The sequence below is a fragment of the Arvicanthis niloticus genome, chromosome 6, assembly GCF_011762505.2.
Source record: "Arvicanthis niloticus isolate mArvNil1 chromosome 6, mArvNil1.pat.X, whole genome shotgun sequence".
Lineage (NCBI taxonomy): Eukaryota > Metazoa > Chordata > Mammalia > Rodentia > Muridae > Arvicanthis > Arvicanthis niloticus.
In genome coordinates, this window is record NC_047663.1 from 99689743 (window position 1) to 99713038 (window position 23296).

The window sequence follows — 23296 nt, forward strand, 5'->3', positions numbered from 1 at the left end:
ATGAAGGCATTCGATGTATGAGTGAAGAAGCAGAGGGATGGATGCCTGTGGTCAGCTCTTCTTTTATGCAGCGAAGAATCCATCCCAGGGAATGGTGCCACCCAGAGTGGATGTGTCTTCCCACCTCACATAACCTGGAGAGATAATCCCCAGAGGCACAGCCACAGATCTGTCTTCCCCAGTGATTCTAGGTCTCATCAAGTTGATAGCTAAGACTTACCACACCCATGATTCAGTGCAGGCTGTATTCTTAGCAATGCTCCCTAAGGAATGTGGCTTCTGTACATCCCACTAGCAGACACAGAGTGTCTGTCTGTCCCATAGTTAGTGGGGCCAGCTGGTTATGGTTTGTCACATTCACTTACCTTTTCTTTGTAATCACAAAGCACTGTGGGGGCTGGAGGTCTAACTCGGTGACAAAGGGCTGGCCTAGATGTGCCAGATCCCAGAGCTTGAGCCCAGAACTGGTGTGTGTATGTGTGTGTGTGTGTGTGTGTGTGTGTGTGTGTGTGTGTGTATGACAGAAACAGAGAGACAGAGAGATAAAAAGAGACAGAGATAGAGAGAAAGAGATAGCTATAGAGAGGCAGAAAGAAAACCAGAGACATAAGAAGAAAAGGAAATATTCCCAGAGCCATCTGTAGGCCAGGAGCTGCACAAGCAGGATGGCCTGAGTCTAGATCCCCATGAAAAGTGGACAGGACACAGTGTACCTGTTAACTCCCACCCCCACCCCTCTCACCAGGGAGGAGACAGCCAGAGCCTGGGGCTCCTGCCAGCCAGTCTAGCCAAAATGGTGAACTCCAGGTTCATGAGAAATCCTGTCTTGGAAAACAAGGTGGAGAACTGATGGGGAAGACAACTGATACTGACCTCTGGCCATACAGAGTGCACGAGGACCAGTGAGGGGTCCACCCACAGATACACACACCAGTGAGGGGTCCACACATAGACACACACATACCACACACATACCACACACACACCAGTGAAGGGGTCCACCCTCAGACACACCCACTATGCCTTCATTCCTCCCCAACCCAACCCTAAGTCTCTGTAATGGTCTATGTGGACACTCGACAACAGAATGGAACAGTTTGTGATCCTTTGTGTCTAGCTTCTCCACTCAGCTCTGTACTTTCTACATTCTCAGATAAAGTGAGGACCCAGCTTTTATGAAACTCTCACCTCATCAGTTTGAGTGCCCTCAGGTATGAAATGGAATTGTATGAAATGGAAGGCTGAACGATTCTGGTACCAACTGTCCTGCTGCCTTCTCTGATGGTCACAGGACACAGCCCTGGACACAGGCTCCACCCCCTCTGCCAGTTCTCTCTCCCCAATGTGCTCCCTGTCCCTCTGTTATTCCCTGTGGGACTGACTGAGGCTTGTGGGCTCACACAGGAGCTAGTCACTGAGACTAGAAATGATCACATGACCCAGGAGATGTAAAGCCACAGAAGATATTCAGGGAGGTCCAGGCAGTCATTCCTGAAGCAGCCGGCTCACCAACTCAGAGATTCCTCCAATTCTCCACTAAGGGACAAATTCCCCTTTGTTGAGGCTGCATTACGCCCAGTGCCGCCACACACTGCCTCCAAATAACTGTACCCCTGACCTTAAGCTCACCAGCCAGGCTGAATGCCACAGCACTGCCATCTGCGGAGAGGCCTGGTCACCAGGACAAAACTCCAAGATTGTAATGGTGTTCTTCAGAGTCCTGATCACATAGCACAGACATGCACACACACAAGACTGAAAACTCCCAAAAAATGAGTGAAAGCTTTAACCGCTTTTCAAAGGTATGGTATTCAGACAAAGCCTGATGTCTTCATTATTTCTGGTGTGTATGTGTATTTGTGAGAGGGCACACGTACCACACGATGCGTGTAGAAATCAGAGATCAACTCTTGGGAGTTGGTTCTCTTCCTCAGCTGTGGGCTTAGCGAGCATCATCTGGCTTGGCAGCCAGCACTTATACTCAGTGAACCATCCTTCCAGGCCAAGGCCTGGTTCTGGCTGTGCAGCAGCATGGCTTAGTCAACACTGATTCCTCACATAGTGTGGAAGAGCCCATTCTAACCTTTCTGAACACCCCATGGAAAAAGACATAGCTGGCTGTCTACCTGGTCTCCATTGCCCCTCCCCATCCCTGCCCCGCATTGCTTGGATCTAGAATTTAATAGCATCTTTTAGTTGTATTTTTTTTTTTAAGATTCTTTCTTTCTCATAATTCCATTTAAAGTAATGATACACAACATCCTTTCAATCAAGCCAGTTCAGGTTTTAAAGCAATTAATTGGAAACAATGACTATGTTAAAGCTTTGTGTTCAGGTAGATGAGGGAGGATCCGGAGCTCAAAACCAGCTTTTGGTATGGATAGTGAGTCTGAGGCTAGCCTGGACTACAAGAAGGCCTGTCCCAAAAAGGAAAAGAGGTGGGGGGTGGAAAGACATGAGAGAGGAAATGAGAGAGGGAAGGGATAGGAGGGGAGGGGAGAAGAGAAAGGAAGGGGAGGAGAGGAGAGGGTGGAAGTAGAAGGGAGGGGAGGGGAGGAAAGAGGAGGGAAGGGGAAAGGAGGAAAGGGGAGGGGAGGGAAGGAGAGGGGAGGGAAGGGGGAGGAAGGTGTTGAACACCATGATTACAGCTCCTGACTGGTTTTTCACATGAATTCTGGGGATTTGAACTCTGGCTGTCTTGCTTGCAAGGCAAGCACTTTACCACTGAGCTGGCTCCTCAGCCCCTTATTAACTTCCTTTTAAAATGCTACTGTGTTTATTTATTTTACCTGTGACTGTGGACATGGGCATACCACAGCTTGCTGGTGGCCATCAGATGCTAACTTCGGGAATCCTGTTCTCTCTCCTTCCAGAGCTCCAATGCAGGTGGTCAGGACCTTTACCGCGGAGCCATCTTGACAGCCTAACTTGTTTATTTAATGTGTTGGGGTGCACTATGCTGATCAGAGCCAACTTTCAGGGATGGTTCTCTCCCTCCACTGCGCTGAGGTAGCTCTGTCTCATTTCCACTGCACTCAAGGTTCCTTCCCTTACACACAACACTCCTCCCCCACCTCCTGTCACCTAAGTGTCTCTGTGTAGCTACCTGCCATCCCTGTCTGGTCATCATGCAAATATTTTGTCTTCTTTTCTCTGGGAGAACACCACCCCATATCTCTTTGTCTCTGTTCCTTCTATTTTCCATGCTTCTTTATATGTTCTTCCTACATTTTTTTTTTTTTTTTTTAATAACCCAGGCCTTGGTCTCAGAGGGCATTCCCACTCTCCCTGTCCCTCTCCTGGCTCTGGCCTCCTCAGGTCCTTCCCATGCACAGCCTCAGCAGCTGCTGCCACCCCCAGGCTGAGCCATCCACACACAGCATTCTTCAGGGAAGACCAGCAAATCCCGCTGTGGGCGGCTAGAACTCCAAGACCTATGGGAGCTAGAACTGACCCAGGAGATGGGTGCCCAGAAGGTTCACCCCACATGAAAACCAGACTCCCTGTCATGAAGAGTGGAGTTGTGTTTACACAGCGTGTCTTAGTGTCAAGCCTCATGAAGCTAGCTGAGCAAGGGCTCATTAGCCCCATTTCACAGATGACAAACTGAGGCTTCTGAAGACATCAGTGCAAGACCCACCCTTTGGTCCTTCTCTGTGTTTCTCTATCCTCCTCTCTCCCACTCCTTCACAGATTCAGAGACTAAGGAAAGCACAGAAGGGCTGTCAACTCACTGGCCCTCCAATGACACCACATTCTCCAGATACTACTCTCACCTTGCCAAGAATTGTGGGGTACTGTTAGCAGGGTGCTGTTGATGGAAGGGCTCAGGACTGGACTACAGGCAGCCTGGGGTCCCCTCCTGTCCTTCCTTCACATAATCCCCAAGGCAGGAGCCCAGGACCTCAACTTTTGCCAAGAGGAAGTGGCTTTGGCACAGGCTACATCCGTGCAGAGAAACCAAGCGTCTAGGGAGGGTCTACTGCTTGGATGCTGCTGTCCCTCCAGCTGCTTTCTCCCACACCTCCCTACAGCTGCCACTAGGCCTGGGCTAGGACCATTCCCAGAAGGACAGACACAAGGGCAGGCTAGAGGTATGGGGCCTTCCAAGACAGACCTAAGTTAGTTGATGAGCTCTGGGTAGTCCTCTAGTCCAAACCCCTCCACCCATAGCCTTGTTCCCTGGGTACTGGCTTAGCACTGGGAAGGGTGAGCCAGGGAAATGCTGGGCCACACCGACTGAGGAAATCTGGTACCCACCCTGGAGCTGGTGCCTCCACCCCAGGCTCCTAGAGCCCAGGCCTCTTACACTCCCTTAGCATGGCAGCCGAAAGTGGCTCTGGCCTCTGCTTTCAGGAAGACAGAGGCTAACGCAGCCTCTCCGGCTGTTGTCTGGATACCACCCAGAAGGGAATATGGAGGCTTCTGGTGATGCCTTGGGGACAGTGGAAGCCCACGGTCCCTGGACAGTCCATGTTTCATGCTCAGGCTTCACTCTGGGGCTCTGGGCTAAAGGCCAGTACTTGGCTCTGTCCGGAAATGGCCACAGGCGGGACACTGGAATTTGGCAGAGCCCCAGTGCAGAAGCCACAGACTGAATGGCTTGTCTGCAACCCTGTAGGTCTTCCAGCCCAGTGTATAATAACCACGACATCAGCAATAAGGGCAGTCAATGTGCACTGCCTGAGTATACCAGACTCTCCCAAAGGAGCCATTATTAATGAAATGAACACTGATTGGGCACCTGCTGTATACTGTGGGTTCTGTGCATTCTAGGAGCTTGTGGGCCCAAGGGTATATAAATAAATAGATGTGGCTTGCAGTGTGTGCAGTGCTGTGGTAGGCCCTCGGTGAAATAAATAACAGCCAAGCTTGGTCTCCAAGGTGAGCACCAGACAATGCCCCAAGATGCTGAGATGTACCTATGCAAGGGGAGCGTGTGCCCAACAGGAGCTGAACCTCCTGTTGACAGAAGCTTAACAGACCTGAAAAGCTGTGGAGTAGCCATGGGGAAAAAGCTCCAGGCCCAGATAGATTCACTGGTTAATTCAGCTAAACATTTAAAGGGGAATAACCCCAATTCCAGGAAGCCAAACAGGTCAACAACCATCCCTACCACTAGTCAGTTTGTAAGGCCAACATGGCCGGACAACATTACAAGAAGAGCTAGCCCTGAAAACACATACGAGTAAAATTGCATGGACTGAACAGGTTATATTTAGGAATTAAATATGTATATCCATGCATGCAATAACAATTAGTGAGAAAAGAAGCCATGGATTTGAAGGAGAACAAGGAGACATATATGGGAGGGCTTGGAGGGAGAAAAGGAAACAAAAATATTGTAATTTGATTATACTCTCAAAAAAAAACGGGGGGTGGGGGGACAGACCAGAATCCTTCATGTGCATGAAGGAAAAGGGTTAACAGTTTCAGCAAATTAGAGCGAGTAACATTGTTTGGGTGAGCTGTGGGAGGCAGGTCTTTGAAGATAAGAGTCTGCCTCCCAGTCCACTAAGACTGAGAAGCTGGGGCCACACTCCCACTGCCACGCCCTCCCCATCACCCTCTGACCTTTCTCCCCTTCAGTTGTTCCTGTCAGGAATGTAAAAGTAACAGCTGTGCAAGACCCATCCCACACGGCAGAAGCGCCCCCCCTCACCCCTACCCCCCACACACATACACACCTTGCTACTTGTTTTATCTACAAAAGGTGGCAGAAAGGAAGCTACCCAGATTCTGACTGACAGCTTCAGAGATACATATGTCCCCACTCCTTGCCCTCTGTCCTGAGGGCCTGGACAAGGCCAGATTGGCTAGCTGGTTCACAGACAGGCTATTCTGGAAAAGTCATCCCTACCCTAGCTGAACACAGAGACTCAGAACCCACCCAACTTTTTCTTCTTCCCAGAGTCCAACCGAGTGCCCACCTGGAGAATCATACACTAAAGTGGTGATTCTGTGGGAGCTGTCACCTTCTGGGAAGATCTGTATACAGCAAGAGTTGCCCGGTACCCAGAGACAACACTGCTTTATTATAGTCAGAGTTCAAGGGCAGAAACCACTTGGCATCTCCCCAGTGGCAAGGCTGCTCAGCAGATACTTGTTGAGCCTGTGTGGATGTTCTAGCAGGGAGCATGGCTACTCTAAACCCTCGAGTGTGGAGTCCAGCCCTCCTCTATCACAGAAAAAAAAAACCCTCTTCTAATGCTTGTGGCATGGAGTATAAGGGGCCCTCAAAAATCCAGGATGACAAGTATCACAGGCAGATGACCTCACACACAGTATTTGTTGGAGGTTGAATAATTACTGTTATTCCACCAGTGACTGCTTCCTGCCCCAGACAATGACAGTGCTCACCCCTGGCTGTCATCATCCAAGGAGTTCCCTGTAATTAACACCATCCAGTAAACCCAACAGGCATCCCAGAGAGGGCGCTTACAGCACAGACGGGGGTGTCGGGGGTGGGGGTGGGGGTGGGGGGTGGCTTGGAAGGGGTTGCTACGGGTGAGGAGGGTTCCAGACTCAGGGTGCTCCCAGTCCATGCACCCATCAGCAATATTTTTTTTTTCACTCTAGAGCACTTCATATTAGTGACTCGGAAGTAATCCCAGATGAATTCCTCTTAATGGCCACTTCTCTCTCATAGGGGACAAGAGCTGTCACTTCTGTAGATGGATTTTGCAGGCAGCTAGGAAACCAGGTATCCATCTGATTAACTAGTAAGTTAATAGAGGAAGGAGCCATAAATCAGTCCAGGGACAAGAAGTAATTCCTACAAAAGGAGGTACAGACCCAGGCTGGGCTGGGGATGTAGCTCGGGTGGTACAGGGCTTGCCTAGCGTGCACAAAGCTCTCGGTTTGGTCCTCAACACCACATAAGATTGGCCATACATAGTGGCACATGTCCGAGAACCCAATACTTGGAAAGTTGAGGCAAAAGGATCAAGAATTCAATGGCATTCTTGACCGTATAGCAAGATTGACACCAGCCAAGGTTTCCTGAAGACTTGTCCAGAAAATAATAATAAAAAGACAGCCACAGATTTGGAGTAAGGTAGACTGGATGGGTCTATTGTATAAGTGCTGTGCCTTGGTTTCTCCATTCAAAAAAAGTGTGGGTGACATGGATATACCCACTTCTGGGGCTGCTGGGAGATAGTTAAATGAAAGTGATTTTACCAGACCTGGCTCATGGCGGATGCTATGGGCCTGTGGTTATCACCAGTCAGGAAGTAGACCCTTGTGAGCAGAGGTACCCAAAGCAAGGTCACACCTATGGTTAAAGATCCTACGAGGCTGACTGATACAACACCTTGGTCGTAGGGCATTGGAATGTGACAAGTCCAGAATACCTTGCTCTATCTTTAGTTCTAACTAACCGCAATTCACCAGGGTTAGACCCAACATCTTGTGACTGTCAGATGAATCCTTTTGGGACATGCAAGCTTACCAGACTGGCAGCCACCAACCACGCAAGCCGAGAATGTCAGCAGACAGCATATGAGACCTCTTGCAGAGATCACCTCCACTATGTACCTGCCACCAGTGTATCTGGAAAATCCTTGATCTGTAACCTTCTGTTGTTCTGTGACTACAAGGAGCTCATGTAACCCCTTCCACTGGAATGTGTCATTCAGGGCAAGCAGAGCTCATTCCCCCTGGGCCAGGGCTCTCATTCACTTTGGACCAGAGCCGTGTTTTGCATAAACTCCTTGGAATCCCCTCCCCCATCTCTATCTTTTCCCCACTGCCAATTTTCTCTCCCCCAGCACCCTGGCAGGGCAGTCACCAGGAGAGTAAACCACCTGGGCTGCCCTTAGGAGGAGGAGAAACAGGCAGTTGTCCTGGGGACAACAGGGATGTTTAGGAATTATCCTAGGGGGTCCACATGGACATTGGCCTACAGGGCATCTTGTCCCTAATGCCCGAGTACTGGGGAAAGAGCAGTCAGACATTTGCTTACTTTTGAAGCCTGTAGCTTTATAAGAGGAAGCATCAGTTCATTAAGGGAAGCCCTCAATAGTGTGCTGGGGGAGTCACATGGTAGCACTGCTGAAAGTCCAAGTACCAGGCAAGCTAGTTCTCTGCTAAAGCAAGATGCCGTGTGTGGATGGGAAGTTTTCAAATGTCTTAGCGTGAAGCCAAGATCTCCTCTTGAAGGGTCCAAGGAGACTTGAAAAAGGATTTTGCTTTATTTAATGCCATGGGTCTGGTCCCATGTGTTAGGGGCAGAGGTAGTAAAATGGTTTGTTGGGTGTCTGACAATTCTAGTTCAATCCTCAGAACCCACAGGAGAAGGAAAACTGGCTCTTACAAGCTGTTCTCTGACCTCCACACATGTACTCTGGCAAACCTGTGCGCAGACACATCCACACAGATGGATACTAGTAAGAGTAATCAAAGCAAATAAGCAGCCAGTGGGAACCGTGTTTCTGCTGTTATTTGTGGTACTGAGGACATAACTGCCTGCACGCTGGGTCAGCAACCTACCACTGAACTATACCTCCACTTTAAAATATAAGTTCTGAGATTGGGTCTTACTTAGCTACCCAAGCTAGTCTTGAACAAAAACTAGTGTTTCTCCTGCTTCAGCCTCCTGGGTAGGAGAATTCAGGCCAGAGCTACCAGGTCCAGTGGGACTGTCTCATGGGTCAGTTTGTCTGGTGCTGCTGAGAGGTACTTGGGATAAGATCACATTTGAACCCCAGGGCTTTGGAGCAAACAGATAGCCTTTCCAGTCGTGGATACATAGGTCGTGTCGTGTCTGATCAGCTGAAGGCCGGAGTAGCTCAAAAGGCCGATCTCCACCCCCCCACCCCCCCAAAATCAGAGAATCTGCAGACAGAGATGGCAAACAAGACCGAAGACTGAGTTTGAGCCCTAGGATCCACATGATGGAGAAGAAAACTGACTCCTGAAAGATGTCCTCTGACCGTGCCTAAGAATTATTACACTGATTATTGTGTATGTGTATGCAAGAGCCACACAGCACACATGTGGAGGTCAGAGGTCAACTGTATGGAGTCTGCTCTCTCCTTCCACCTTTCTGTGGGTTCCAGTGAGTAAACTCAGGTTGCCAAGCTTGCTCGGCAGGTGTCTTGACCCACAGTGCAATCCCATTGGTTCTTAAGTAATAATATTTTAAGGACCAGTTGCCTTACATTGTGATTTGAGGTTGAATTTAGAATATACATACACTCTATAAACAGTTTGTACTTTTATATACTATATATAAAAAGACATTGAACCTCACAGGCACAGTGTTCTTTTGAGACTTAGGAAGGAATGCTGCCTTCTGGGAGATTTTTTTTTTTCTTTCACTACACCAGATAGAATTCTAGGCCTTCCCATGCCAGGCCGGTCCTTGCCTGCTGCCCCCATGCCAGGCCGGTCCTTGCCCGCTGCCCCCATGCCAGGTGGGTCCTTGCCTGCTGTCCCCATGCCAGGCAGGTCCTTGCCCACTGCCCCATGCATCTGCAGCTTTATTCTTTCTGTCTTACTACATTATCCAGGATGACCAGGAATTTTCTCTGTAGCCCAAACTGGCCTTGAACCCCAAACAACTGGAATTACAAGTCTGTACCACCTGGCGTGGCTTGGTTTATGTTTCTTATACCAAGACCCCATTGGTATACACTGTCAAGGAAGGCAAGCTCTTTATCTGGCCTGACTTCACTTCCTTTATCTCCTTCCAACTCTCCAAGCATCCTGGGGCAGGTAAGCATCTGCTAAGTGGGCCTGGAATCCTCAGAAGACTGAACGTCTGGAGGCAAGCAGTATGTCCACATGTCAGTCCCTGAGTGGCAGCAAAGACTGGGCGCCATGGGGGCAGCCTATGAGATTCCTCTGATGGTAGCTTTTTGGTGAAAAGTGGCAGGAAGCGAGGGAAGCCAGGTGGGCTTCTGAAGTCCCACCTTTGCCAACCCTGTAGCGGGTTCCAGAAGGGGAACAGCACCACAGGTTTGTCCAACCCTGAGACCCAGTGCCTGGGCCTTACTCTTGTGTTCAGCAGACAGCTATGGAGGACAGACCTGGGACAGTGGGTGACAGCACAGCTTCTCAAAGGATAAATGGCAGGGAATCTGAGGTACTATCATTCCGTGCTTTCGGCAACTGAGAAGACAGATTTCAGCCAGTGATAAATCTAGGGTAGACACCATGAGTGTCAAACATACCCCTGTACCACTTACTGCTCAGATTTCCCTTTAAAACAGATTACGTTTACATGTGTTCTTTTGTTTTCCCCTAGCAGAATCTCACATAGCCCAGGCTAGCCTTGATCTGGCTATATATCTCAGAAATCTGGTGACCTGATAGTCCTGCTTTCACCTCCCAAGTGAGGGGTTACAGGTGTACCCCTCTACTGTGCCAGTCTCACAGCATTTAAGAAACACTTCAGAGGAAATATGACATGTCACTTGTTTGTTTTTGAGCCTTTCTTGTTTATTACAGAAATCATCTCTAAGTGGCTTCAGGCACTTGGACCTCACCCTGCTGTGTCTGTGATTAAGCCCCTTTAGGCCTTGGCTTGGAAGAGTGACCTTGTGTCTCCAGGACATAAACAGGTATCTCTTGCTCTGCTGTAACCTCAGCAGAGACAAGTGTTTGTATGGGGGGGGGGGGGCAGGAGGGGTCAACAGCCCTGATCCTGGCCATCATCTCTGGTATCTTCCATGCCCTGCCCTGTTCCCACCTCCCCTCTAACCCCTGCAGCCGCAGCTCCCACATACACACTCAGCTCACAGAATCTCCTTCTGAGACTCCTCCCCAGGGGCCCAAGAAGGCTGGAGTACCTATGCTGACTGGGGGATTCAACCTGAGCTCTGAAGACACAGAAGCAAAGTCCCTGTGCCTGCCATCCTTAGTCATTCTTAACACACTGTCACTGAAAGTGACCAGGAAGGAAGTGTGCCTTAAGGAATGTGTTCCTCTGAAAGAACTGAGCACACACCACTCACGGCAGGGAAGGGAAGGGAAGCTAACAACAGTAGAAACAATGGTAAAAGGGGGTTAAGAGCTGGAGCCTGTTGGTGGTGCATGCCTTTAATTCAAGGCCAGCCTGGTCTACAGAGTGAGTTGCAAGATAGCCAGGACTACACAGAGAAACCCTGTCTCAAACAAAACAACAACAACAACAAAAACAACCAAACAAAACACCCCAAGCAAACCGAAAGTTGGATCCTGCAGGGACCTGTAGGGTCTTGGGATGTGACTCAGTGGTAGACTGCTTGCCTACTTAGTATATCCCAGGTATGGTAGTATATGCCTGTAATCTTACTGCTCTGGAGATGGAGACAGAAAGATGACCAGTTCAAGGCCATCTTCCTGATACATTGGAATTTATGGTCAGTCTGCTCTCCAGCTGCATTCCAGGATACTACAGACTACAGGGTACCCTATGAGGAGCTCTGGAGGCTGAGGCAGGAGACTGTCAGTTCAAAGCCAGCCTGGGCAATTTAGATCCAGTGTCAAATTTTTAAAAAAGAAGAAAGAGACCTGGGATGTAGTTCAGTGACAGAGCTCTTGTCTAGCACTGAGGCGCACTGGGGTCAGTCCACAGCACCACCAAAAAGAGTCAGAGAAACTAAGTAAAGCCCGGTGACCAGAGCAAAGGAGCAACAGAAGCTGATGAGTTCAGGGAAGGAGACAGTCCTGTGCCCAGCACTCTTGGGGGACCTGAAAAACCACCTGTGGGTGGCCCCACCCTCCCAAGGGGCTGATGTCACTCTTGCCAGTGGGGACTGGGAATTGCATTTTATCATGGCTCCCTGGGCGGTTTCTGATGGGCAGCCAGCCAAGGACCTTGGAGCCAGATCATGCAAAGCAAAGCCTCAGTTCTTTGTGTGTGTTTTTGGGGTGGTGGTGGGAGCTTTATTTTAGAAGCAATCGAAACCACTTCAGTCTCTCAGGAGGGCGGGTGAGCGCCACCCGCCAGCTTTGCCTCTGCCTGATCCTTCTGGGCAAGTACGGAAGGTGGCTCTCAGGGACAGAGCGGTGGAGTGGGCACCACCTGTGCCTACTGTGAAGCTAAGACAAAGGAGAGAAGGGAATCAAAAGTTTGGAGAGAAGGGGATCAAAAGTCCATCAAGGAGAAAGATGGTGGTGGTCCTGGTGAGCAAGAGGAGGAGGGGTCATAAATAGGGCCTGCAGGGAAAAGTGAAAGGCGGGGTCCTGGCAGCCATAACACATTGGTGATGCTGTTGGTGGGTTCACTAAGGGCTAGGAAACTCATTCTCTGCCTCCTTTAGGCACTTGGTTTCATGGTCATCTGGCCGGACTTTGGGACACATTCTGTAGTGATAAAAAGGTTTCCCTGCCACCTTTGGACTTAAAAAAAGAGCATGTCATCTAATGACATTATCTTTATTCATAGATGCGTCTGAAGGAGGGGCTGGAGATGGCTCAGTTGGTAGAGTAGTTGCTTTTTGTAGGAAGACCTGAGTTCAAATCCCCAGAATTTCTTTTTTAAAAAGACTTTGAATACTGGTGCATGCTTATAATCCAAGTGTTGGGAAGGCCCACTGCCTATCCAGCCAGTTTACTTGGAAGGTTCCAAACTAGTGAGAGACCCTGCCTCTAAAACCAAGGTGGATAACACCTGAGGAGCTACCACAGAGTTTGTCTTTGGTCCTTACACACAAAACACACACACACACACACACACACAGAGTACACTAAGTCGCAAAGGAAAGAGGTGACACACACACACATAGTACACTAAGGTGCAAAGGAAAGAGGTGACGTGTCATCTTGTCATAGAGAGCCTTAAAGGATTGAGATCACCTATATTTGATATCCAGGATGCCCATTAGGACTTCTAGACCAAAAGAACATTCTGGGCCCAAAAGACCAGATAATTTCAATTGGAAAAAGTGTATGTTGAGTTTTGACAGGAAGAATCCAAGGGGACTGGTGTGTCTGATGGCGCCCGGGAGCCCCAGCAGCAGATCCTAACCTGCAAGCTGTGAGATTGGAGCATGTTCCTTAACAGGCTCATTCATGAGAACAGAGATAATAACAGTCCCTACCTTTAAATGAGTGCAGGGAGGTTCCGCACGTGGCCTGCAAACTGCTCTAAAGGCAGCAACGGTAATTACTGTCATTACTGCTGATAACACTGCTAAGTAGGGGCCATTTTCTCCTGCTCTAAGTAATGTCAAGCTAATGCTTAGTGTGAGACTCAGGTCTTCACCCATCTGCTTGAGATCTCTGCCAAGCCCTGGACACCCAGTCCTGATGCTGTCACCTGCTTGGACGACTGCCACAAGCGTACTTGTTGGTCTTTCTTCTCCAAACCACTGCTAGCATTCATCCACGGCAGCCAGAACGGAACTTATCTTACTCACTGGGCATCCACCATTCCAAAGAGATGCCCACAGGGCTGGATGACAGCTCAACTCACCATCTTGTTTCCGGCTGCCTATGGCTGCCTGTGGTCCAGCCAAGGCCCCAGAGCCATGAGTACTCTGTGTAGCTCCCACATTCACACCTGTGAAACCCTACTGCTTCCCCTGTGCAGGAAGGAACAAGTCATTGTAACTAAGATTCAGACAGAGTCCCTGCTACAGATGAGACAGGAAGCCCGTCACTCATTCAGGCTATACCAGTTCCTTGGCCTCCCCTCTCCTCAGTGGTTAATCTAGCCGATACTTACTTCTAGGCTTTGTTCCTTAAACCAACACAACTCATATGAGGGCACAGAGCATGTAATGAGAGTTTTATTTATTTTTATATAAATAGTACATGCTTTCATATATATATATATGTGTGTGTATATATGTGTGTGTATGTGTGTGTATATATATGTATGTATATATATATATATTGGTTATTGTGCTTCATGTGTGTGTGTATGTGTGTGTGGTGACCATGGGCACACATGTGTTGTCAGAGATCAACTCCCAGGGTTGGTTCCCCTGTTCCACCATGGATTCTTAGAACCCAATTCGGAGTGTCAGGCTTCCTCAGCAAGGACTATTTACCCAGTCCGCCATTTTGCTATTCCTTGCATAATGTTCTGATCGTGTGTGTGTGTGTGTGTGTGTGTGTGTGTGTGTATTTATGTATATGTTAATGTGTGTGCAGATGCAAGTGGCTCATGTATGTGTGAAGCCAGGGGACTTCAGTACACTTTACTTCTTTCTTTTGAGATAGAGTCTCTCACTAGTCTAGACTCAGCAATAGGCTAGGTTAGCCAACCAAGGGAAGCCAGGGGATCCAGTATCTCTGCTGGCCAGCACTAGGAAGGTGACCACATTCAGTTTGTTTGTTTGTTTGTTTGTTTGTTTTTAATGTGAGTCTTGGGAGTCAAACTCAGGTCTATTTTTGTTTTTGTTTTCTGATGGAGCTGTCACCACATCCCAATAATTTTATTTAAAAGATTCAATAATGCACTGGGCAGCAGTGACATACACCTTTAGTCCCAGCAATCAGGAGGCAGAGGCAGGCAGATCTCTGTGAGTTTGAGGCCAGCCTGGTCTACAGAGTGAGTTCCAGGACAGTCAAAGCTATACAGAGAGATGCAAACAAAACAAAACAAACAAACAAAGATCAGTAATGTAGCCTTGTGGTAGAACACCTTTCCCCATGAGTCATCTTGTCAGCCTGAACTTGTTTTTCTTAATGCTATAAAATATTCTGCAAAATGCCTTAAGGATATTGTAGTTACTGTCCCCAGAAGCACGGCTACTGGGAGTATACTAAATAGGTCCGGCCCCATAAGCTTAAGAAAATCCTAGTACATCATATGACGAGCTTCTCTGGATTGGCAGGTACACCTTGACTCAGCACCCCCTGATAGTCACCCTGGAAGACAGGGGATTCCCCCTGCCAGATTGCTCATAGAAGACTGCTGCTTAATAATATTCACACGGTAGCAGAAGAGAACCAACTCCTAAAAGTTTTCCTCTGCTATATGCACATGATGGCATGTATGTGACTACACACACACACACACATACACACACACACACTAGTAATAATAATATATCATTTAAAGTATAAAATGATCAAAATACATTGTATGAATTATAAAATTTAAAATGTTATACTAAATATGTGTAAAATGTGTCCACTCCAGTCCCCATTAGACAAAGACCTTCTGAAAAAGCAGTCATGGGGCAATAAGGTTTTTGCCAAACTTGAAAATCACCTGTGTTTATTAACTACTTTAATTTTTAAAAAGTGTTTAGAGTTAAAAAAAAAAATACCACCTTTCATTTGACATCGTGTAGCATCTGTGAAGCTACAGATTCATGTGCTGCTTATGATTTCTTTCAGATGCCAACCAAGGAGAATATACTCTCAGTCTTTGTTCTTTCTATGTCAGGCCATAGACCTTTTATTTTAAAATCATTCTGGGCACCAGCAGAAATGCATAACGCTTGGAGGAAAATCACCTCATGCCACATTTACTCAGTGCAATGTTTAAAAATACTTTTTCATTTTAAAGAAAGATAAGGTGACAAGGTGGACAGGTGACAGCACATCAGGAAGAAATGTCGAGGGCCAGCAAGATTGCTCGGTGGGTAAAGGCACTTGCCACCAAGCCAAGCCCAAAGACCTGAGTCTATTTTCCAGGACCCACAGGGTCTTAGTGTAGTAGCAGTTTGTAATGAGGTCTAAGCTGTCCGCCTCTAGCCTGTGTCATAACTGCTATTTAGCATCCCAGACTTCCAAGAATGGTATTAATAAATGAACCACACTGGTGATCCCTCACTCAGCTCTGGACCCTAAGTCTTAGGAAGTTTCTAGAAGCCGGTGCAGTCAATCCTGGCAAGAAAGGAGCAGCTGTAGGAGCCCTCAGTCCCCATGATACAGAAGCATGGCTGCTCAAGGAAAATTTGGGCTTTGAGCTCAGTTCAGACAAGAACTTACTAAGACAGCATCTCAGCTGTGAAGAGGAAGGACCATCTACTTGGTTTCTTTCCAGCCTCCCTCCTCCCTACATCCTGCCCCAAAATGAGCCAGTTTCTCAAGAGCCCAGCAGCCGAGACTGAAAACCCCCAGATGCTCTAGGGAAAGTGACCCAGTTCTTGAGTGTTTTCCCTAACATTCCTCTGCCTCAAGAGTCCCTCATGGCATGAGGCTGTGATCCCACTGACCCATTCCTGATCACTGAGCTCCTCAGCTGGGGTCTATGTCCAGAGAGAAGCCTAGGTCTGCCACCAACTCATACCATGTGACTCTCTGTCAAAAATGAAGCTCTCTAAATTCTTTAAGTCCTGAAATTCACTATTTTGCCCACACCAGTGAATGCAGAGAGTGCCCCCACCCACCCACCCACCCATTTGCAGGCATCTGTCTCCAGGTTGGCTTGCCTGGTGGAGTTCAAGTGTCTCTAGAATCCAGAGGTCCTACGTTGTCATCACTATCTGTCCTGGCCACCAGCCTTACTTGGCGTGTCAGGTTACCAGTGAGCACTCTGGCTGGGTGGTAGCCCTGCCTCTGATATTTATAGAGCTCTCCTGGGCCTGGCTCTAACAAGAGTCAGATGTGTTCAATCCCTGATGCAAAAAGGCAGGCTACATTCCACCTAAATCATGGTCTTAAGAATAACACCTGCAGGGAACGAGACACGACCTCACTAGTGATGGGGTGAGGCAGGGGAACCTTCTCTTCCCATCCTCTCCCTCTCAAAAGGGACCCCCATCTTTCCCCAGGCTCGGACTCCGGTTCCTTCTAGCACAGAGGAGCACACGTTCCTGCTCCAGTGTCTCTCTGATAAACTTTAATTCACTCTTCCAAGAGAGTTCTGCTCCCCAATCCCACCTTTGGGCTCCAGTTGAGCTACCCATGGCTTTTGAAGGAGCTGTCCCACCTTGGCCAGCCTGGTCTACAGAGTGAGTTCCAGGACAGCCAGGGCTACACAGAGAAACCCTGTCTTGAAAAACCAAAAAAAAAAAAAAAAAAAAGAAAAAAGAAAAAAAAAAAAAGAAAGAAAGAAACCTGTGTCAGAGTATCAGAGCCCCAACCTGACACCTGACAGACATGGGCATCAGTCACACATTGCAACATGCACATATACAATTAGCTCCCCCCCCCACCCCCCAGAGGTGGCTGGATTTCTGACTCCTGGCCAGCCTCAAGGTCCCAAGCCATTCCATGTGCCCTGGAAAGGTATTTATATAGTTCCTGTGGTGTCCGTTGGAGTAAGTTCACTGTGACAAAATACTGACTTCCATTGCACCTCACTGATGAACAGGGAGGCTGTGAGAAGAGGGAAGGAGGCCACAGGCGGTAGAGTGTCAGTATGTACCTGAGCATAAGCAAGAAACACTGGTAAACTGGCCCTCCCTGTGGTTAATACCTATGGGGAAGATAAGACAGAGAGGAATCTAGATAGATGTCATTACCTTAAGGACGGTGTGTGTGTGTGTTTGGGGGGGGGCTGCTAAATAGATATGCGCTGTATTTACAATTAAATTATCCCTTGGGGCAGTGTGAGTTTGAGAGGGGGGCCTCCTTTGTTGATGAGGCAGCACCTCCCTGCCCTGCCCTCCCCTCCCCTCCCTACTGGCTCCCTCCCCAGCTTCCCACACAAACACCCTTGCCCAGATTACAGGCCAACCTCAGCTTCTGCATTTGAGGGACAGAGAAGGCTCCAGGCTGTGTGACCGGCTCTCTGACTCTCCATTCTTGTGGGGGTGGAGGTGGTAAAGATCCAAAACCCCTTGGAGGAAAAACAGGTTCTGCACCTTCTGGCCACCCCTAGTGCCTCCCTAGGCTGTGGGCCCCGTATCTATCTGCCCAATAGCTTGTGGGGACCCACACCTCTTAAAAGGACTCTCCGAATTTCTAGCAGCCCAATTAGGTATCTCCTGGTGGGAATGGGAGACATGGTGGGAATAGGGAGAAGGTGTGGCTCAGCAGCCTTCAATACCAACTCTGCCAGGTCTCTAGGCCAGGTTTCTCCACCTTCAACAGGAGGGTGTGCTGTACCAGGACAGCCCAGAATAAGGCTCTCCGGAGGGAGGGGAGGAGGAAGTACTCGGAGCTCATATCCCTATTGGCCTTCCACATCCTCTTCCCTTGGGTCTCCCTTGTCACCTGCATGGATCCATCCTACAGAACCTTTACCCTTATTTGAAAGTCACATTCCAGGGAGAGGTGGGCAGCCTCCATGCCTGGGTTTTGGGTTTTCTCTGATTCAAAGTACACAAGCACAGGCGGCTAGAAGTGTCTCTTGCGCCTCTCGTTGTGGTAAAATACACATAGCATTTATGATGTAAACCATTTGTAATTCTACAAGCACACGGCCTGAAATGAACCAGCAATGTTGAGTAACACCCACCACTATCTAGACTCAAAACTTTCCATCATCCGCAATTAAATCTGTACCTGTTAAACAGTTCAAAATCCCAGCCATCTCTATCACCTGGCAACGATCATCCCCCACTAGATTGTCTTTGAACTTGCAGGTTCTAGGTACCTCATAGTAGTGGGGCCCTGCTGAACCGAACCTAGAAGCTTCAGTCCTTCTCCAAGGTTGGCATGCACACTCAGTTATACCTCCTTCTCCCGTGGAATCATGGGTGCCATCCCTCCTTCCCTTTAAAGCCCACAGATCTGCCACAGTAGTCAAGAGCAGGCAGGAGGGCCATCCTTGGAGCTTACACCTCAGGCTGGGACACCGTTAAGAACCCAAGGAAACTGCCCCTCGTCGCTGTGGGGCGCCACGGAGCCCAGACCCGGAGGAGCGCGCGGCCCTCAGGGACCCGCGGACCAGGTCCTGCCTGACTGGTACTGCTTGGGAATCAGATACTGAATACCACAGGCGACAAGTGGGCTACTCTGGACTTTCAGAGCTTTGGGCCAGCGGTGGCGGAGAGGGGATCCGCCCTGACTCTTCCCCAAACTTTTCCCGCCCGCTTGGGCACAAAAGGCGGCGAATGCCACTCAGGAGTGGCACGGTGGCCTTGGGGACATCAAAGGGGAAGTCTGCGCCCCAGAGGTCTGGAGCAGTGGGGCTGTCGCATGGACCGCACCCCAACCCCTCCCTGTAAGCCACGGATCCCCCGGCCTGTCCCGACTCCTAAAGAGGGCAGACCGCTCCTCTGTCATCCCGGAACCCCGACGTCACCGCAGTCCCTGGGCGCGCCCCCAACTCACCAAGCGCAGGCGTCTGGACACAGTGGCGGGCTGCGCGTGGGGCGAGGCGCCGGCTGTTTTGAAGCTCCGGGCTGGGACTGCGCGGAGTCCTCCGCCCTCCGGGCCACCGAGCCTCCTCCCCGCCGCCCTCTCCCGAGCCCGCCTCCCTGCCCATGATGTCAAGAGCCGCCGATCCAGGGGGCGGGACCATGAGAGGCTGCAGGGGACCCCCCGCCCCTTTCCCTGCCGGGCGGTCCAGCAGCACTCCGCAAAGTTCAAGGGAGCTGGAAGTCTCTTACTGAGAACGTCGCTACCCTTCTCATCTATGTCACCCCTCTTCTCTTGACTGCAGGGTCAGGACCATGAGATTCCCCCTTCTTAACTAGCAGCTCTCTCTGCCTCTCTTACTAACTTAACAGGTGGTTAATCTCTCTTGCCTCAGTTTCCTAAAACAGAAACGGAAGGCCTGGGGGGACCTGGCCCTGAGGCCTAAAGGCCACACTCACACCGTGCCTCCAGGAGAGGCTGAGTAGATACGAGCCAAGCCATAACTGAAAAACCACAGTTCCCTCCCTGAGGTAAGACCACCATCTGTCTGGACCAGTCTTAAAATCTCTCCAAGCCTGGCCAGGCCTGTAATCTTAACTACCGAGAAGTCGGAGGTAGAGGATCCAAGTTGTGGCCTCAAATGGGCATCGTATTCTTGCTTTCTCTTTTTCTTGAGCAATTCCCGCCCCCCACCACCACCACTTTGCAGAGCTGATTTTTCTCCTTTCTTCTTTGTGTTACTCCTGAGGCTTGCCGGGCTTGCACAAGAAGTGCCTTCACCTGGGAGCCATTTTGCCGCTTCAGTTATTTCTGTTTTCGGTATTTTTATTACATTTATTTACTTATTCGCTCGTGTGCATGGAGAGCACACAGAGAGAACCTTCTACTGCATAGGTCCTGGGAACAGAACTGAGGTTGTCCCACCTAGTGGCAAGTGTCCTTATTATCCTCTGTCTCTGTTGCTGTGATAAACACCAGGTCCAAAAAACAACTTAGAGAGGAAAGCACTGGTTGCACCTTACACTTCAGGGAAGCTCCTCACTGAGGAAAGCAGAGCTCAGGTGGGGACCTGGGGCAGAAACTGGTGCAGACTGTGGAGGAAGTCTGATTACTGGATTGCTTCCCTTGGCTTGCTCAATACCTTATATAGTCCAGGTCCACCTGGACCTGGGAAAGGACCCAGGGATGGCATTGCCCCCAATGATGGTCAGGAAAATACACCACCAACATGCCCACAGACCAGTCAGATGAGGCAATCGCTCAATCTGTTTCCTCTTCCCAGGTGTCTCTGGGTTCGTGTCACGTTGACAGCTGAGCTAACTATGACAGCCGTCTTGCCAGCCCTTGATTTATTTTATTTATTTACTTATTGTTTTTTGAGACGAGGTCTTTCATGTGATCCAGGCCCTTAAACTCTCAACCTGCCAAGTGCTAGGGTAACAGGTACACGTGGCAAATACCATCACCCCTACCACCCCAAGCCAGGCCACTGCATCTCAGTGTTCACAGGCATCATTTGAAACTCCAGTTGCAGATCTCTCTAGAGGGACGCTCTCACTGGGTCTAAGTTAGAGACTCCTTGGGGGACATGACACTCCCAAATCCAAAGGGTCACTCCCCTAGGCCACCAGCTGATGCAATTAGTCTAGGATCTCACTTGCATGGTGAAGGCAAATCAAGACTCATTCCTCAAGTCATTGGACAGGAGACATTACTTTGAGCAAAGGCCTATCTGTCCCATGGTCATCTGGAAAACAACAACAACAAGTCAAAAACTTTGCAAGAAGGGAGAGTTCCAGTGGCTACTATTATTTACTAACCATTAGCCACATATCAAATACCTTACCAACATTACCTCATTATTGTTGCTATTGAGACAAGGTTTTCATGTAGCCTAAGCTGGCCACCAACTTGTTATTAAGTAACCAAGGATGACCTTGAGCTTCTGATTCCTCGCCTTTACCCCAAAGTGCATGAATGACAGGTGTGTACCCCACTCTCAGTTTTTGTGGTGCTGGGGATGGAACCCACGGCTTCCGGGATATTAGTCAAGTTTCTTACTTGACACATATTAGCTGTAATGTTACACAACTGCCCTGAAAAAGACAGCCACATTTTATCGACAGAGAAGCTGAGACGCGTGAAGATATGAAATGACCCTGCACAACAGCCCTATAAGAATGACCACGTGGATTTAAACCCAGGCCGACTGCATCGACCCCTTTTTACTCTTTCTTTGCCTTTTTACTCTTTCTTTGCCAAATAACACACCCTGTTTGTTTAAATATATTTATTTGAAAGGAAGCCCCGTGTTGCAAACAGGAAGCCAGAGCCATCCTCCAAAAATAGAAGATAAACTTACAAATATAAACACCACCAAAATAAAAGAGTTAGCAAACTGAAGCCAGGTGCGGTGTTGACTGAAGGGGCTACAAGCCCAGGGGTTAAGGTCTACAGCAAAGATCCATGGCAAGTGGCCACCACAGGCCGGCCTAGAGAGGACAGCTCTCAGACCTCAGGCCAAATGGCTGCCAAAGGACCAAGACCTCACCCCGAGAGAGTTGGGTGTGGCCTCCTGCTGTTGGGTGTGTACTGAATTGGGAAGAACAGGACTGAAGAAAGGAATGGGCGGATTGAGCCTCACCCACCTGTTCCCTTCACCTGTGCTTGCTGGTTATTTTCCTTTATACTGCTCTCTTCAGGGGGAGGCAGAAGCCTGCCCTGTATATGCAGTACGCTTACTCCTGGCCTCTCAATAATGAACCTGAGACCTCAACATGGTGTGTGGGAAAGGGAAGGTGTGTTCCATGGAGTTCTTACTCCCAAAACTTTTATGAGGTACCAGGTGGGCAGGGCACATTCTCTCACAAGCTGGAGCCCTGGCTGGACCACGTGATTTCCTTCATTCAGCCAATGAGTAATTAACAACAAAGCACTTGTGAAAGTTGGAAGCCTTTGGGCTCCTGTCACATTTTTTGCCATTTGAAATCAGTAAAATAGCATTCTGGTACCCAAGTGGGCTCAGATAAATGAAAGCTCCTTGGGTCAGAGCTACACTGGGTAAGTTGCAGGATTTCCTGCCCTGAGGCCCCAGAGCTGCAGCGAGGTTGGGGAGATCCGCATGACCATTTCGTATGCCACTGCGGCTTCTTGACTATTTGTCAAGAGCTAGTTAGTAACAGGATCATCTTGCTGGGAGACGGCATCTGAAGACATGGAACGCCATGGAGAAAGGCTACATGAGGGGTTGGCTCAGGGTTGGGAAAGAGATAGACCGTCTATAGACATAGCTCAGTGTTAAGGGCATTTCATCCACAGTTATGAGGATTGGAGTTTAGGTCTCAGCACCCATGTAACAAACTAGGTATCCCTGCAAATACCTATAACTGCAGCTCAGATGGGGACAGAGACAGGAGGATTGCTGGGGAATGCTCACTTCTAACCTAGCAAAAGCCCCATCCTCAAGGAGAGACCTTGCCTCAAAGGAATCGGTGAAGATGACAAAAGGGGAGCAACTGACACCCTCTTCTGGCCTCCATATGTGTATGTGCACATGTTTGTGCACATACATAGAGTGACACACACACACCCCACATATTTTCTTCTTAAAGAGAGAGACCAGTTGGACTTGATGGTTCATGCCTCATATCCCAGCCGCCAAGAGGCAGAGGTAGACAGATCTCCATGACTTTGAGTCCAGCCTGATCTATATAACATGTTCCAGGCCAGACAGGCTAGATGTAGTAAGACCCTATCTCAGAAGCGAGAAAGAGAGAGAGGTAGAGAACGTAATGATCTCTCATTGGCCATGGCCCAGCAGATGTACTTCAGAACCCCTTCAGTTTCTTGTCAATGTTTCTGTTGGCTCCTTTTTGTTCTCCAAAGTAAGGCACAAAGTTAGCTAAGCCTGGGGCAAATCCGGTCACAGGCGTAAGCAGCTTGTGTTTGTTACTTGTCTGTGGCTATGACATACCTGACAAAACAACTTAAGGAAGGAAGGGGTTATTGTGGTTCTCGGTGTGAGAGTACAGTCCATCATGATGGGGGAGTCACGACAACAGGAGTGTGCAGCGGCTGGTCTCACTGGGAGGTGCTGCCTACAGTCAAATGTGAGTTTTCCCACCTCGGTTAATGCAATCTAGAAAGCCTCAGGCAG

General features: G+C 49.1%; 1 protein-coding gene and 1 long non-coding RNA gene across 2 annotated transcripts in view; one reads left to right on the forward strand and one right to left on the reverse strand.

The window, feature by feature from the left end:
* The window catches only part of Emp2 (epithelial membrane protein 2), a 32155-nt gene extending 12905 nt beyond the window's left edge, over positions 1-19250 (reverse strand). Inside the window, exon 1 of the mRNA XM_034506692.2 lies at positions 19114-19250. The gene's annotated coding sequence lies outside the window, so the exon portion shown is untranslated. The remainder of the gene's footprint in view (positions 1-19113) is intronic.
* A 48-nt stretch (positions 19251-19298) lies between these two features.
* On the forward strand, positions 19299-21407 carry LOC143442887 (uncharacterized). Its single transcript, XR_013111471.1, has 3 exons — positions 19299-19445; positions 19535-19670; positions 21267-21407. It is a non-coding gene; the product is annotated as an uncharacterized LOC143442887 (long non-coding RNA).
* The last annotated feature ends 1889 nt before the right edge of the window (positions 21408-23296 follow it).